Source organism: Miscanthus floridulus, chromosome 3, assembly GCF_019320115.1.
Source record: "Miscanthus floridulus cultivar M001 chromosome 3, ASM1932011v1, whole genome shotgun sequence".
NCBI classification, from domain to species: Eukaryota; Viridiplantae; Streptophyta; class Magnoliopsida; order Poales; family Poaceae; genus Miscanthus; species Miscanthus floridulus.
In genome coordinates, this window is record NC_089582.1 from 68,542,193 (window position 1) to 68,556,530 (window position 14,338).

Consider the following 14,338-nt stretch of genomic DNA (forward strand, 5'->3'; position numbering starts at 1 on the left):
TAGGTACTTACCTTGGTAATTTGATCATTATTGTTGATTCCATCCTTGTCTCTGCTGTTGTGGAGCCAAGTTATTGATGACGATGTTTGCATCTTCTTGATATTCAGGGAATTCAACCCCCAAATATTCCCCACATAAATTTTGAGAATTGAATGCATCTTGAATGGACTGACGATCCTTCTTGTAATTGTCTTGCTGTTTGAGCCAATTCAACAGTACGTCCATCTTGGTTGACAGTGCACACACCTCTTCTGGTTCTTCATCACTCTTATTGCATGATGACTAGCCTTGATTTGGGGCTATCTTTTCTATAAGAGTTTCAACTTTTCCAAGGGTGAGTGACATAAATGATCCTCCAGCAGTGGCATCGAGTTGTTCATGGGCTTTTTGAGTTAATCCACGGTAGAAACTTTACATGAGCAACCAATCTTTCATTCCATGATGAGGACAATCTAAAACATATTCTTGAAAATGTTCCCATGCTTTTGCAATGGTCTCTCCTTTCTGTTGTTGGAAGTTTGAAATCTTTCCTCTTATGGCATTGGTTTTGCCTACAGGGAAAAAAAATTCTAGGAGGACCTTTGAACACTTGGCGCATGTATTGATGTGATCTTTGTTGGTGTAGAACCATTGCTTCGCTCTTCCCATAAGTGAGAATGGGAACAAACAAAGTAGTATGATGTCTTGAACAACGTCCTTGAGGACGACCATGCTACTTATCTCCAAGAAATTCTAAAGATGAGCACTAGCTTCTTCATGTGCCTTTCTGCTGAATGGGATAGCTTGCACCATGTTGATGAGGCTTGGCTTGAGCTCAAACTCAAGATTATCGGTTTTGAGTGTTGATCTAGTGTGAATGTTCTCGGTGCTTGGAGCAAAGAACTCACGCAGGGTCTTGTTAGCCATAGCTTTAGAAACTGGTGTTAAGCTTCCTCTTTATTCGGTTGATTCTGATTGATAGATATTGTTGAATAACAACCAATCCTACAATACCCTGTATAAGATATGAGCAAAGACAAGCAATGGTATGCTAAAGTAGAGATTATGATTTTATCAATAAGTATTTATTTGGTCAATTCTCTTAGCCATGTGCCCCTCTCTGGCAATGGTGCTAAAAATGCTTGTTGACATTTCTTAGCATCACTCTTAACTAAGTTGTCATCCCTAGCATGATGCTAGAAATGCGTTGTTGGTAATTATGAGAACACTTGTAAACTATATATATAAGGTATCTGTAAGCGCACAGATAATTTACTATTGTAGCATTTCATCCGGGAGTATACCGGGTATTGTTATTTATATTTTTATCCACATGGAGAAGCTATGGGGTTGTGTTGGCATAGAGATATTGACAAATATGTATACTTATGATAAAACCACTCTCATGCTATGGCAGGGGTAAGTCAAGTGATAAATAAATCATATGTGTAAGGTAATAATGGTGTTCCAGAGATAGAAATAGATACTCATAAAATGTAGTAAGGCTAAGCAGGAGATTCGTTAAGAACAAAAGATTCCTAAGTCATTACTTATCTACTAAGTCTTTTGTACACCCAAGTATATATACTCTCATCTATTGTATAACTAACTTTAGATCTATTGATAAGGAACAATACTAAGGAAGATTAAGAATAGAGCTTGTCTTCCTTCGCAATCACGTTCTACGTGCTCAACAAGGGAGTGGACTACAAAGGACTCAATAGGAGTGTCACATCCGCGATCTACCACATGACCCAGAGTGCAAAAGGCATCCACAGGCAAATAATATCTAAGCACCGTGCTTACATAATGTCGACCACTTAACTCACTCAAGTACTGAGCTAAGAGCTTTGCGAACATGTGCATATATTCATCATCAATCATAACTATATCAAGCATATTACTAGAGCAAACTAGAAACATAATAAATAGCAACATAATATTGAAGTTGCACAAAGTCATAAATAAAGAGATACAATGGCTATACCAGTCTCCATGCGGTAGATCCAGAATCCTAAGAGATAGCCCAAACTCTACTTGAACCTTGTTATCTAGCCTATACTAGAAACTTAAAGAATTAGAGCTCTATTCTCTTCTCTTTGGAAACCCTAATTTTTTGTCTAATATTGACTTATGGTAGCGTGCTCTGGAGGGGTGGGACAGTGGCTGGTTATATAGGCCGAAGCATCCAACATGAGCCCTTGGATCAAACTGACTTAAAGGACGGCGTAGATGCATCCTAGGAGGTGGTGGGAAACTGACATATGAAGGAGGCTGACAGGTGGGTCCCCTAGGAGCCAGGTGGCCTCTTGGTGGGGCCGGTCGGCCCCACCTTGCAGTGGCTTGGCCCCCGCTTTGGTGTGGAGTCCTCTCCAGTCTTCTAGAACCTTCTAGAGTTGATTTCGCTATGGATAAGCATGATTTTATTTGACAATTTGATCCTCCTTGACGGTTTTTTGAAATAACCCTGCTGAAAATATAGATTCACCAAAACTTGTGGAAATTGTTAGTTTAAACCCCTAAGTCTATATTGGTTATCCTTTTTATGCATTTGCTCAAGTTAAGTTGATGGTTTATGATGGGTGGTAACTACCATCAACAATCCTCCTTGGCGGTTTTCTGATATAATCCTGCTGAAAACATAGATTCACCAAAACTCGTGGAATTTATTAATTTAAACCCCTAGACCTATGTTGGTGATCCTTTTTATGCATTTATAAAGGTTATGTTGATGGTTTATAAAGATGTTAATGACCGTCAACAAACTCCTCCCATACTTAACCTTTGCTAGCCCCTGAGCAAAGCTTAAACTCAACAATGGATCAAGAGTTGCTACAATGCTTTCACAACTCAAAAGTACACATGCGTTCAATCAAAAATTCTCCTTCGGATTAGAATAAACTGATCTAACTTTTAAACTTACCCATATTACCTTCAACCATGGGGCTTCTTAGCCTTCACTTGGGTCTTGAGCAATTGAAAGACAGAATGATAAAGTCAAGCACTATCTCAAATTCTTTGTTCAACCATCATTTCAGAGTTTTTATAAATTTTCAAAATTAAACTCAGAGATTCCATTGTATGACACTCTCAAGTCTCTCAATATATGTGGTATTTGTGGATCCTCACCAAGGCAATAAAGATGTTATGCCTTTTTCTCTTCCTACCACTAAGGCTTATGTGGAGTTCATAGGTAGGGAGAAAACTAGGGCATACTTGCAATGCATATATTGTAAAGTCAAACCTCGGATCCAAAGAGAGTTGAGTCATACAATCAAATCAAGATGTGCATATGTGTCGAATATATGGTGGATATATATGGTGGCTAATCCTAATTCTACTTTGCTTCTTAAAAGCTTATCTCTCTTTTGAAACTTGGAAACAATTGCTAGAGAGCAGGGGCTATCTTATTTAGCTCTCTTTTTCAGGCAGACATATAAGTACCCATTGTTTTAGATATCTCGGACACTTGTCCATTTTTTCTAAACTTTTTTTCCTTTATCTTTCATTTTTTATGAATAACTTTTGCATAGCCTCATGCCTCTTTTCTACAACAAAACTTTAGAGAGATAGCAACAAGAACTTGGAGCATTTATTTGGTGGATAGAAAACCTATCAAGCATGTTTTTGTGTTCACTCCTAGTGTAGGAGTAAAACATTTTTGGGTGGATCTAGATGGAAGGAATATTTTTGTGCCAACCACCAGTGTAGGAGTAGGGCATATATGGGTGGTGTGTACGTGATCTTGATTTTAAGAGCATGACAAAACTCCATGCAAAAGCAAGCAACATATATGTGGAAGTTTTCCTAGCCTAAATAACATGTATGTCTCTGGTAGGAATTCAAGCTTTGTCATACAGGAACTGATCATATAATATTTTTATGTTTTTCAAAGATAAGTCTCTAGAACTTTAGTATCACTTGGAACAAGATAAATAACAGCTCAGACCTTCTCATATCATATCCGTCAATTACCTAGACTTAGATCAAGCATATGCTACCCACGAGTTTCAAGTTCAGAGTAAACCCTTATGTCAAAACAATCTTATCCAAAACTTGGGAGAATTCGAGGCTGAAAGCTAGGTACTTGAAAGGAATTACAACAGAGCAACTATTCATCATTTCCATTTAAGTGATCATTCTGAGACCTCTTTATTTGCTAATCAACTCTGAAAAATAAAAATTAAAGCAAACTAGACACACACCTTTCACATATTATTACTGTAGCTATATATATTTATTATGAGGACAACTTTTTATTTTGTTTTCATTCATCATTTTTTTAACTATGTAAAAAACTAAAAACTAAAAGGAAAAAGAATACTTACCTAGATACATGGGAGTGCTTCTCCCCAAGCTAGCTCTTTCAATGAGGGTTTAGTGTCTTAAGTCCTTCGAACCAGACTTCTTGTGAAGTTCATTGATCAAGTACCTTGGTTCACTCAGAAGATGAGGTTTCTTGTGATGACGCTTCTAATGGTGATGTCACCTTCTTCTACCAAACCTGTCTTGGTTTTGAATTTTGACTTTGGTTTAATAGGTTCAGGACCTTCACTTGTAGATGTTTGGGGAATCGTCTGTCTTCTCCACACTTTGCTTGAAGTATGTCCTGCTCATAAAACAAGGTAGAGATCAAGTGCATGGGCTCTGTTGGTGGGAAAACACCAATAGAACCAAAACTTTACTTATTCTTCTCTAACCTTAGGCACATTGAACAAGATGAAGTTGATGTTGTGTGTTTTGTTCAATTATGTCATGGATGATAAGATCAAAAGATTGAGCATGAGTGTAGCATTTAAGTACATTTGGTAAAAAGGGTTGAGTTTCTTAACCATGGAAGGATTGTCTATCTATAAATCTTTACATGATTATTACTATCATCTTCTAGAGATAAGATGTGCAAAGTTTTAGATCATTTGGTTAAGGCTATGAGATCAAGAAAATGGTGCTAGGAACAAGCTCAAAGAACTAAACATGTTGAGTTAGTCAAATTGGATCTAGTAAGTTGTGACTCAAACATGTTTGTTTATTATTTATGTGCCTACCAGAATCAAGGGAAAACTTTTTTAAATAATGGCCATTTACCTTTGGATGTTACCTTTGTCATTAGGGCATGGTAGCACCATATGATGAAGGGTAGATGCCTCGTGATGGTCCTTTCATTTTTTTTCTTGAGGTTTTCCTTGTTCGGCTAGCCTCATAGCTTGAACTGTTCATGAGCTTCTTGTCTCCTAGGTTGCACTCCTTCTTTCTTATCCTTTTGTCATGCCATCTTTCTGCTCTTCAATCTTTTGACACCCTATTAGACTTTCTGCCTCACTCATTGTTTTATGCCTATAAAGGATTAGTGGACAACACATACCCAAAGGAATATACAATTTTGAAACATGGGTTGTTTGTCTAGAATTTTGTAGTTTTCATCTATGCTAATGAAAAGATCATTTTAGGATTACTTTAGCATAGATTTTGTTTATCATGTTCTATACAAGCATGGCTCAAGGCAAAGGTAACTTGCAACAGAAGACAAAGTGAATGAATTTTGATACTTATAGTTCTTCCATCCATGATGAATGAACTATGTCTTCTTTGTGCAATGTTAGTGGAGTTTGTCATGTGAATTCATCTCGTGACTTACCCAAATTGAATTGAGAGTTTTCTGCAGGGGTTAGTCCAACAAAATATCCAGTACTAAGGTAGTTTTTAGTTCAATAACCAAATTGGACTCCATGTCTAATTTGATTAAGGAAGACATTTTAACCTAAGCACCTCGCTTAACTTAAAATGCCTTTGGAAGTATGTCGAGTACTTCCAAACCAAAACTTACTATGGCAGACAAAGGTAACATGAAAGCACTATAGAGATTTACTCAAATGGAGATGAAAGAACATGATTGTTATTTAGCAAATTGAGCATGGCTTAAAGGTAGAGACAACCAAAATTAGCAATAGATTTTTTTTAGAGAAGGTTATCCCCCACATTTGAATTTTGCAAGGCAAAATGAAGTTTGGATGGATAGGATTCAACATTGCATGATAATTGGTTGGACATACCTTGAGTCGTCATCCTTCATTCTTTTCGCTTCAAACCTGAAATGGTTAGTGACAAAAATGCCCGAAGAAAGATTTTCACAACTATGTTTCTATTCTCATTTCACAAGGGTATACAATAAAAGGTGAAAGCTCATGTTGTCTCCCGAAAGTACTTGTTTTAGGACAGAAGCTCATCCTTGGGAAACCTTCGAATTATGTTTTAAATTGGTGAAGTGGTTTCCCCTCCAATGCCAACCTCTGGGTAGCTATCTCAAGATTCACACAACAAGATCTACAATATTTATGATAAACATATGCATCTACATCCACCCTTTCAAAGTTTTTACGAACATGAAGTATGAGGGGGTTGAAGATCTTGTGTGTGGCAATATTGGAGAGACTAATTAATTCAGGAGATTTCTCATGTGAGCATGGATTTGATGAGGTTTTCATGAAATAACTTCCATGCTCATCGATGTCATCTTCCTTTTAAGCTCTAAGGGTGTTTCTTCATGAATGCCTATAGGTGGAAACATTGTCACCATCATTCCATGCCTATGACATTCATTTGATGTTTTATTGTCCAAGATTTCCCATGGATTGGTGGCTCTCAGGATGACCTCGTCTAAGGCCTCCTCCAAACTTGGATGAGTCATATTTATAAAAGAGATTGATTTAAGCTCAGTATTTGGATTTAAACCAAAGTTGGATTCTACCCATAAGGCTTCGTCCTTGTCCATCCATTCTTTAGCAATGGCATATGAATTCTTAATACATTCTAGCCATTGTTGTTCCTCCTCTTGGTCATCCTTGTGGCCTTCATGACTCCTATACTTTGGTTGTCTTAGTGGATTTCTAGGGTCATCATGAGACTTAAGAGAAAGAGCATAAGAGGGATCATTGGGATGAAGGATGGGTTGAGAGATGGGTTCAGATAAAACATCTAATGTGGGTATAGAAGGGGAGAAGATAGGAATGGCTTCTAAATGACTTGGCTCTCCTTCTATGGGTTCAATAGGCATGCCATCCTTGAATTCTTCCCAATGTCCTATATGGGAATAAGGACACTTTCTAAGAGGTCTCTTCTTGAGAGGATTTGAATTATATTTGCTCGAAGGTCTCTTATGAAGGTGAGAATTTAAGTTTTGCCCAAAATCAGCATCAAAAAGATAATCCTTAATTTCACCAGGGATTTCCAAAGGTGGAATTCCTTCTTCTCTTGGAGGATTTTGGGGTATTGATGGTTTGGGATTGATAGCTAAACCTTGGGATTGGAGTGTGAAAGCATCTAGGCCCCTAGTTGGGTTTCGGTGATTAATGACAATACATGATTACTGTGACTAATGTGTGTTTTGCAGAGGCAATTAAGTTAGGTCACGGTAATGGAGATCGATTGGGCTATCATGGTGGTCATGACCCTACGATGGAAATCATTTCAGTTTTCAAAGGATGGACGACAAGGTTAAGGATGGACTAGTTCTAAGTGTCGTTTGGTGTTGAGGAGACACTTAGAGTAGTTTAGGACTTTGTTTTTCCTTTGGACATACTATTAAGGGGGTATGGATGGGTAGCTTTAACTAGGTGAGTCTAGTGAGTTAGGTGTGGTGCACACTTGCTAAATCTAGCACTAGGTAGCTCCTAAAAAGCCCTTAGATCCATTGGACCAAACTTCATTCATGTAAGATCGAGAGTTGGAAGTGAATGGAGGGTCAAATGCTGACCGAACGCTGGTTTCGGAGTGACCGGACGCTGGCACAGAGTCCGGTCAGTTCTTTTGATAAAGGTGAAATCGTCTGGTGCGACCGGACGCTGAGAGGTGAAGTGACCGGACGCTAGGTCCCAGCATCCGGTCGACTCCAGTAAGGTTCCAGAGAGGGAAAATCATGACCGAACGCGTCCGATCAGTGCTAACCGGACGCTGTCCAGCGTCCGATCACAACTTAAACACTAGAGTTCGGGGAGAACTGACTAGAGCGTCCAGTCAACATGACCAGAGCATCCGATCACCCCGCAGAGGCACATAAGGGTTCATTTTTCAACCAAGGTTATAAATACTTCCTCCATTCGTGTGAGGGGGTACTTTTGCTCATTCCAACAGCTGAGAAACACCTTTGAGAGTGCCAAGAAGAGCAAGGTCCTAGTGAGAATCCCAAAGAGAGCCCTCATTAGTGAAAGCAAGAGTAGCAAAGTGTGCATCCACCCTTCTCATTAGGCTTGTCGTGGTCAAGTGAGAGTTCATGCTTGTTACTCTTGGTGATCGCCATCACCAAGACGGCTTGGTGGTGATTGGGAGCTTGGTGATCATCCGGCGGAGCTTGTGGATGACCCAACTCAAGTTGTAAGCGGTTGTGGGTGATTCACCATGACGGAGTGTCAAAGAATCAACCCGTAGAGAGCACTTGATCCTTGCACGGATCAAGGGGGAGCAACACCCTTGTGCGGGTGCTCCAATGAGGACTAGTGGGGAGTGGTGACTCTCCGATACCTTAGCAAAACATTGTCGTGTTCCTCCTTCTCTCTTTACATTGAGCAATTTCAATTCTTGTCATTTACATTCATAGAATTACCATGCTAGAGTAGGATTGGAACATAGGTTGCTAAACTTTTGTGTGGTAGATCATTAGAAACACTTTCTAGGCACAAGGGGTTAATTGGGCTAACCGTAGGACTTAATTATTGCAAAGAAATTTAGAATTAGTCCAATTCACCCCCCTCTTGGGCATCTTGATCCTTTCAATTGCTATCAGAGCCTCATGCTCTTGTATTTTGGCTTAACCGCCTAGAGAAAGGTGTCTCAAGGGAATGGACCTCCTCCTATCTTTGAGGGGGATGACTTTCCATATTGGAAAATCCGCATGGAAGCGTATTTAGAAGCTCTAGATGTTGGAATACTTAGAGCCGCCTCACAAGGCTTCCCAAAACCTCGAGATGCTACACACCTACAAGGTGATGAGGTGAATTATCAGAAATGGAATGCAAACGCTCGAGACACCATCTTTAGAGGCCTTTGCAAAGATGTGTTTAACCAGTGAGGAACCACAAGGACGCCCATGCACTATGGTCGGACATTTGTGCTCTCCATGAGAGAACAAAGAGTGAGCGTGAGGAACGCTATCATCTTGTCATGAAAAAACTAACTCTTTTGAGATGCTTCCTAAAGAATGTAATAATGAGATGTACTCACGTTTGAATGTTCTTGTAGAGGAAGTCAATGGGCTTGGACTCACTCAAATGCAACCATCCGATGTTGTAAGAAAAATCTTAAGTGTCCTCCCCATTGATAAATATGGGCATATTGTGACCGTACTTCATCAAGGTGATCTTTCCACCGCTACACCAACACAAATCTTGGGAAAGATCAATGCTCATGAGATATACATGCACATCACACCTCAAGATGGCTCATCCTCTACTAAGAAGAAAGAAAAAGACTTAGCATTCAAAGCTAGCCAAGAGAAGGGCAAAGCAAAGCTTGAGTATGAGAGCTCAAGTGATGATGAAATTAATGATGCAAGTCTTGCTCTCATGGTGAGAAGAACCACCAAGATGCTAAAGAAGATCAACAAGAGTGGCATCAAGTTTGATGACAAGAAAAAAGTTCTTCACTAGCTCTAGAAGGAAGCCAATCTCCGAGATGGATTGCTACAATTGTGGAGAACTTGGTCATCTAGCACACCAATGCACCAAGCCTAAGAAAGACAAGTTCAAGAACAAGTACAAGGGCAAGAAAGATGACTCAAGCAATGAAGAAGAAGATGAGAAGAAGAAAAACAAGCCATACAAGAAGAGAGATGGCAAGAAGGACTTCCATAAGAAGAAGAAAAGTGGAAAGGCATACATCGTCGGTGATTGGATCATGGACATTGATTCATCTAGTGGCTCATCCGATGATGATAGTGACAACGAGAAGGTGGCTGCCATTATTATTGACTCTTCATCATATTCACCACTACCACTGCCATCATCCTCTACACACCTATGCCTTATGGCCAAGGGTGATCGAAAGGTATCAAATGATGATAGTAGTGGTGATGAACATGCTAGCAATGATGATAGCGATAGTGATGATGATGAATATGAATCACCTTCTTATGATGATCTTGTTAAATTGCTAAATCAATACACTAAGATCATTAGAAAGAGTAGAGCTAAGAATGAAAAACTAGAAGCTAAGAATGATTCTCTTTTAGCTAAATGTGATATAGCCTAAAAAGACTAGTGTTGTAGCATAGAGAAGCAAATGATGCTATATCATCCAAACTCAAGGAGCTCAAATCTTCTAAGAAAGAGCTTAAAGATAAACATGATAAACTTGAGAGGATCCACAATGAGCTCATCACTAGCCACAACATGCTAAAAGAAGAATATAAGATTAATCATGATAATCTTGTTATTGCTCAAGAATATTTATCTAATGAGCCACATGATGCTACTAACGATGTTGTTAAGATTGATATAGCTATATCATGTGATGATTTGATCATTGAGAGCATTGAACAAAGTTCTAGTAGCAAGGGCAAGCAAGTGGTTGAGACCGAAGATTATGATGAGTTTGTCAAGCTCAAGAATGATAATGAAAAGCTCAAGAAAGATCTTGAAGAGATCAAAAGCCACAACACTATTGTGCTAGAAACTCTTGATCATGATAGTGATTTGATTCTTGAGAATGAGAAGCTCAAAGAAGAGAACAAGAAGCTCAAGGAAGAGAAAAATAATGATGCTCTCAAGGAAGAGAACAAGAAGCTCAAGTTGGAGAACGAGCATCTCAAGATTGGATTGAGCAAGTTCACAAGAGGACAAGCATCTTCAAAGTGAGCTACTAATGAACACCTGTCATGAAGATGGATAGAAGTGGCACTAGGGTACATGGCAAACAAAGAGATGAAGGCTCAAGCTCAACAACAACAAAAGCCAAAGCCCAAGAAGTGTTTTGAGTGTGGACAAGAAGGCCACTTTGCCCATGAGTGCCAAACTCCGCCACCACAACCCTTGCCCAAGCATGCTAGACCTTTTGCTTTCAATGCTCATTACATGCTTAGAAAGGATTCTAGTGGGAAGATGAAAGTCATGTTCTTAGGACCTCCCAACAAGAATAGGCCTAAGAAAGAGAGCCCTCATTAGTGAAAGCAAGAGTAGCAAAGTGTGCATCCACCCTTCTCATTAGGCTTGTCGTGGTCAAGAGAGAGTTTGTGCTTGTTAATCTTGGTGATCGCCATCACCTAGATGGCTTGGTGGTGATTGGGAGCTTGGTGATCATCCAACGGAGCTTGTGGATGACCCAACTCAAGTTGTGAGCGATTGTGGGTGATTCACCGCGACGGAGTGTCAAAGAATCAACCCATAGAGAGCACTTGATCCTTGCGCGGATCAACAGGGAGCAACACCCTTATGCGGGTGCTCCAACGAGGACTAGTGGGGAGTGGCGATTCTCTGATACCATGGCAAAACATCGCCACGTTCCTCCTTCTCTCTTTACTTTGAGCATTTACTTTGAGCAATTTCAATTCTTGTCATTTACATTCATAGAATTGCCATGCTAGAGTAGGATTGGAACATAGGTTGCTAAACTTTTGTGTGGTAGATCATTAGAAACACTTTCTAGGCACAAGGGGTTAATTGAGCTAACCGTAGGACTTAATTATTGCAAAGAAATTTAGAATTAGCCCAATTCACCCCCCCTCTTGGGCATCTTGATCCTTTCAGAGCGGCTTGTGATTTAGCTATCAAAACTTCTTCTCCTTGTTCGGGAGATGATTTCTTCTCTTTCTCAGGGGTTGTTTATTAGGAATGATAGTGTAGGAAGCCCTTCCACTAATTCTATCAAGCATAGACCTTGCTTACACTAGCAGACAAATGAAGAAAAGCTCCTTTAGAGGCTGCATCAAGGGATTCCACAGAATCCTTGCTAAGACCCATGTAAAAATGTTGAAGAAGTACATGGTCTTGAATGGTAAGGTCTGGGCTAGTGATGATGAGTTCATTAAAATGATCTCACGATGTACCAAGAGATTCTTCTTCTAGTTGTCTCAAATTTAGAACCTCTTTTCAAAGGCTCACCACTTTAGAGATGAAAAAGAAACGTAAACAAAATTTTGAGCACAATGTTTCCCTAATCTCCTTGCATACTTCCTACGGTTAGATTGTACCATTGTTTAGCTCTTCCCATCAAAGAGAATGGAAACAACTTCTATCTTAAGGTCTTGTCAGACATGCCAGCAATACACAAGCATGCACAAGTATGTTCAAACTCTTGTAGGTGTGAGTATGGGTTTTCGCCGCCTTCTCCCTTGAAGGATTGATCCTGAATCAATTTTATTAAAACTCAGGCGTAGCTCATAACCAGGTATTATGATAGGCTCTAAAGATTCTAGTGGCTTTAGGCTTGTGCTTGTGGGTTTTGCATATTGATAGATAGGAGTGAAATCCATGCTAAAATAAAAAGTAAAACAAAAGAAAGAATAAAAGATAAAATGTTAAACTAGGCTTGTAGTTAATTTAGCAACCGTTTCCCCGGCAATGGCGCCAGAAAGCTTGTTGGTATATTTTAATGTACATAGATGAATCCGCAAGCGCATGGATACCACTGTAGCTTTCACATGGAAGTATTCCAAGTATTGAATCCATAGGGAAAGGTGTGAGACTAACTACGGTCTAACTTAACTAAGGGTAGCAACAAGGTTAGGATAAATAGGAGAGAGGAAAACTAAGGTTCTCTAATTCTGACTTGGGTAAGCTATGTCTTCTACTATTAAACTAGGAACATTACTAGGGAAAGACACCAGTAGAGGATGCTTTCCTTTGTAACCGTGTCCTACGTGCCCTTACAAATGGGAGGTGGACTACAAAGGATGCAACGAGGCTATAAGGGTCACCCTCATAAGCTACCATCGATCCAAATGGAGGATGCATCTATGATTATCCTAAGTCTAAGCACCATGCTTACACTTATGATTAATACTTTACTCCCCCTAGGAAGAGAATAAAGAACTCAAAAGAGTAGCAAACTTGATGAACAATATAAACAAGATGCTTACTTGGATCAGAAGTTGATTATGAGAGAAATCTCAGAGGCAAGCTCAGATAGAACTTGGATCCACCAAGGTACAAGTCGTAGAGTGAGCACCGATAGGTCGGCACCTCCTCCAAACTCTACCCTCACTCTCCATCTCACTATTATTTACAAGACTAGATCCTAAAGAGGACAAATCTTCTCTTGATAGCTAGCTCTGATCCTAACAAGGAGAATATGAATTAGGGTTTTAGGATGGCTTTAGGGAGGGGGGTAGGGGCTAGTATATATAGGTTGAAGCATCAATTCTGGACCCTTGGATCAAACTGATTGGAAAGAATGGCGTAGATACAATCTTGGAGGCGGTGGGAAACTAACGTACGAAGGAGGGGCTGACTAGTGGGACCCATAGGCCGGCTGGCCTACAGGTGGGGCTAGCTAGCCCCCATGTCAGCCTCTCATAGTCATCTTTGGTGGAGAGTCTCATGGAGTCTTCTAGATTCTTCCCACGCTGTTTACGTGGCAGAATTTTGTTATTTCCTTTAACGAATAAGTCCTCCTTGGCGGTTTTCTGATTAAATCTTGCTGAAAACGCAAATTCATCAAAACTCATGGAATTTATTAGTTTAAACCCCTAGACCTATGTTGATGATCCTTTTTATGCATTTATACAAGTTATGTTCATGATTTATAAAGCATGTTAACTATGGTCAACAAACGTTCATTAACTACCATCAAGAAGCCTTGCTTATAAAGTTGATCTCATGAGGTATCTAGTGTCTTTGCCTTTCAAGTGGTATCTAGCTAACCATGGTGCTAAGGATGGTATTCAAATGGCTACTCGGATTGGTATCATGCTTCAAACGTCCATTCTTTGTAGCTTAGCATCATTTGGTAACCATTACTCTCCCACATTTCCTATCTATGTATATGTGCAAGCTTTCAAATCCAAACTCTTAGCACACATGTAAGGGGAGCTAATGCTACCAATTTGGGTTTATGAAACTTGTCCATATCCTTTACACAAGGTAAAATGCTTGGGCAACCAACATGAATCCAAAAAGTTTTTATTGAATATCTTTGTGAAAAGGATGTCATCGATTACCAAAAAAGGGGGAGATTGAAAGCCCTAGTTTCATTTTGGCTAATTGATGAAACCTAGTGTACTAACCCTTGTCATTAAGTGTTGTGATTGAGATAGGGTTGTACACATCAAGTGATGGAGCTAGATAATGGTCATGGTAATGGTAGTGACCAAAAGAGATGATCAAGTGCTCCAACTTAGAAAAGAAGAAAGTGAAAAACAAAAAACCAAGTGTTG

At 39.6% G+C, this 14,338-nt stretch overlaps 1 non-coding gene across 1 annotated transcript; it reads left to right on the forward strand.

Moving 5' to 3' along the window:
• The first annotated feature begins 433 nt into the window (after window positions 1–433).
• On the forward strand, window positions 434–540 carry LOC136547838 (small nucleolar RNA R71). Its single transcript, XR_010781786.1, has one exon. It is a non-coding gene; the product is annotated as a small nucleolar RNA R71 (small nucleolar RNA).
• The last annotated feature ends 13,798 nt before the right edge of the window (window positions 541–14,338 follow it).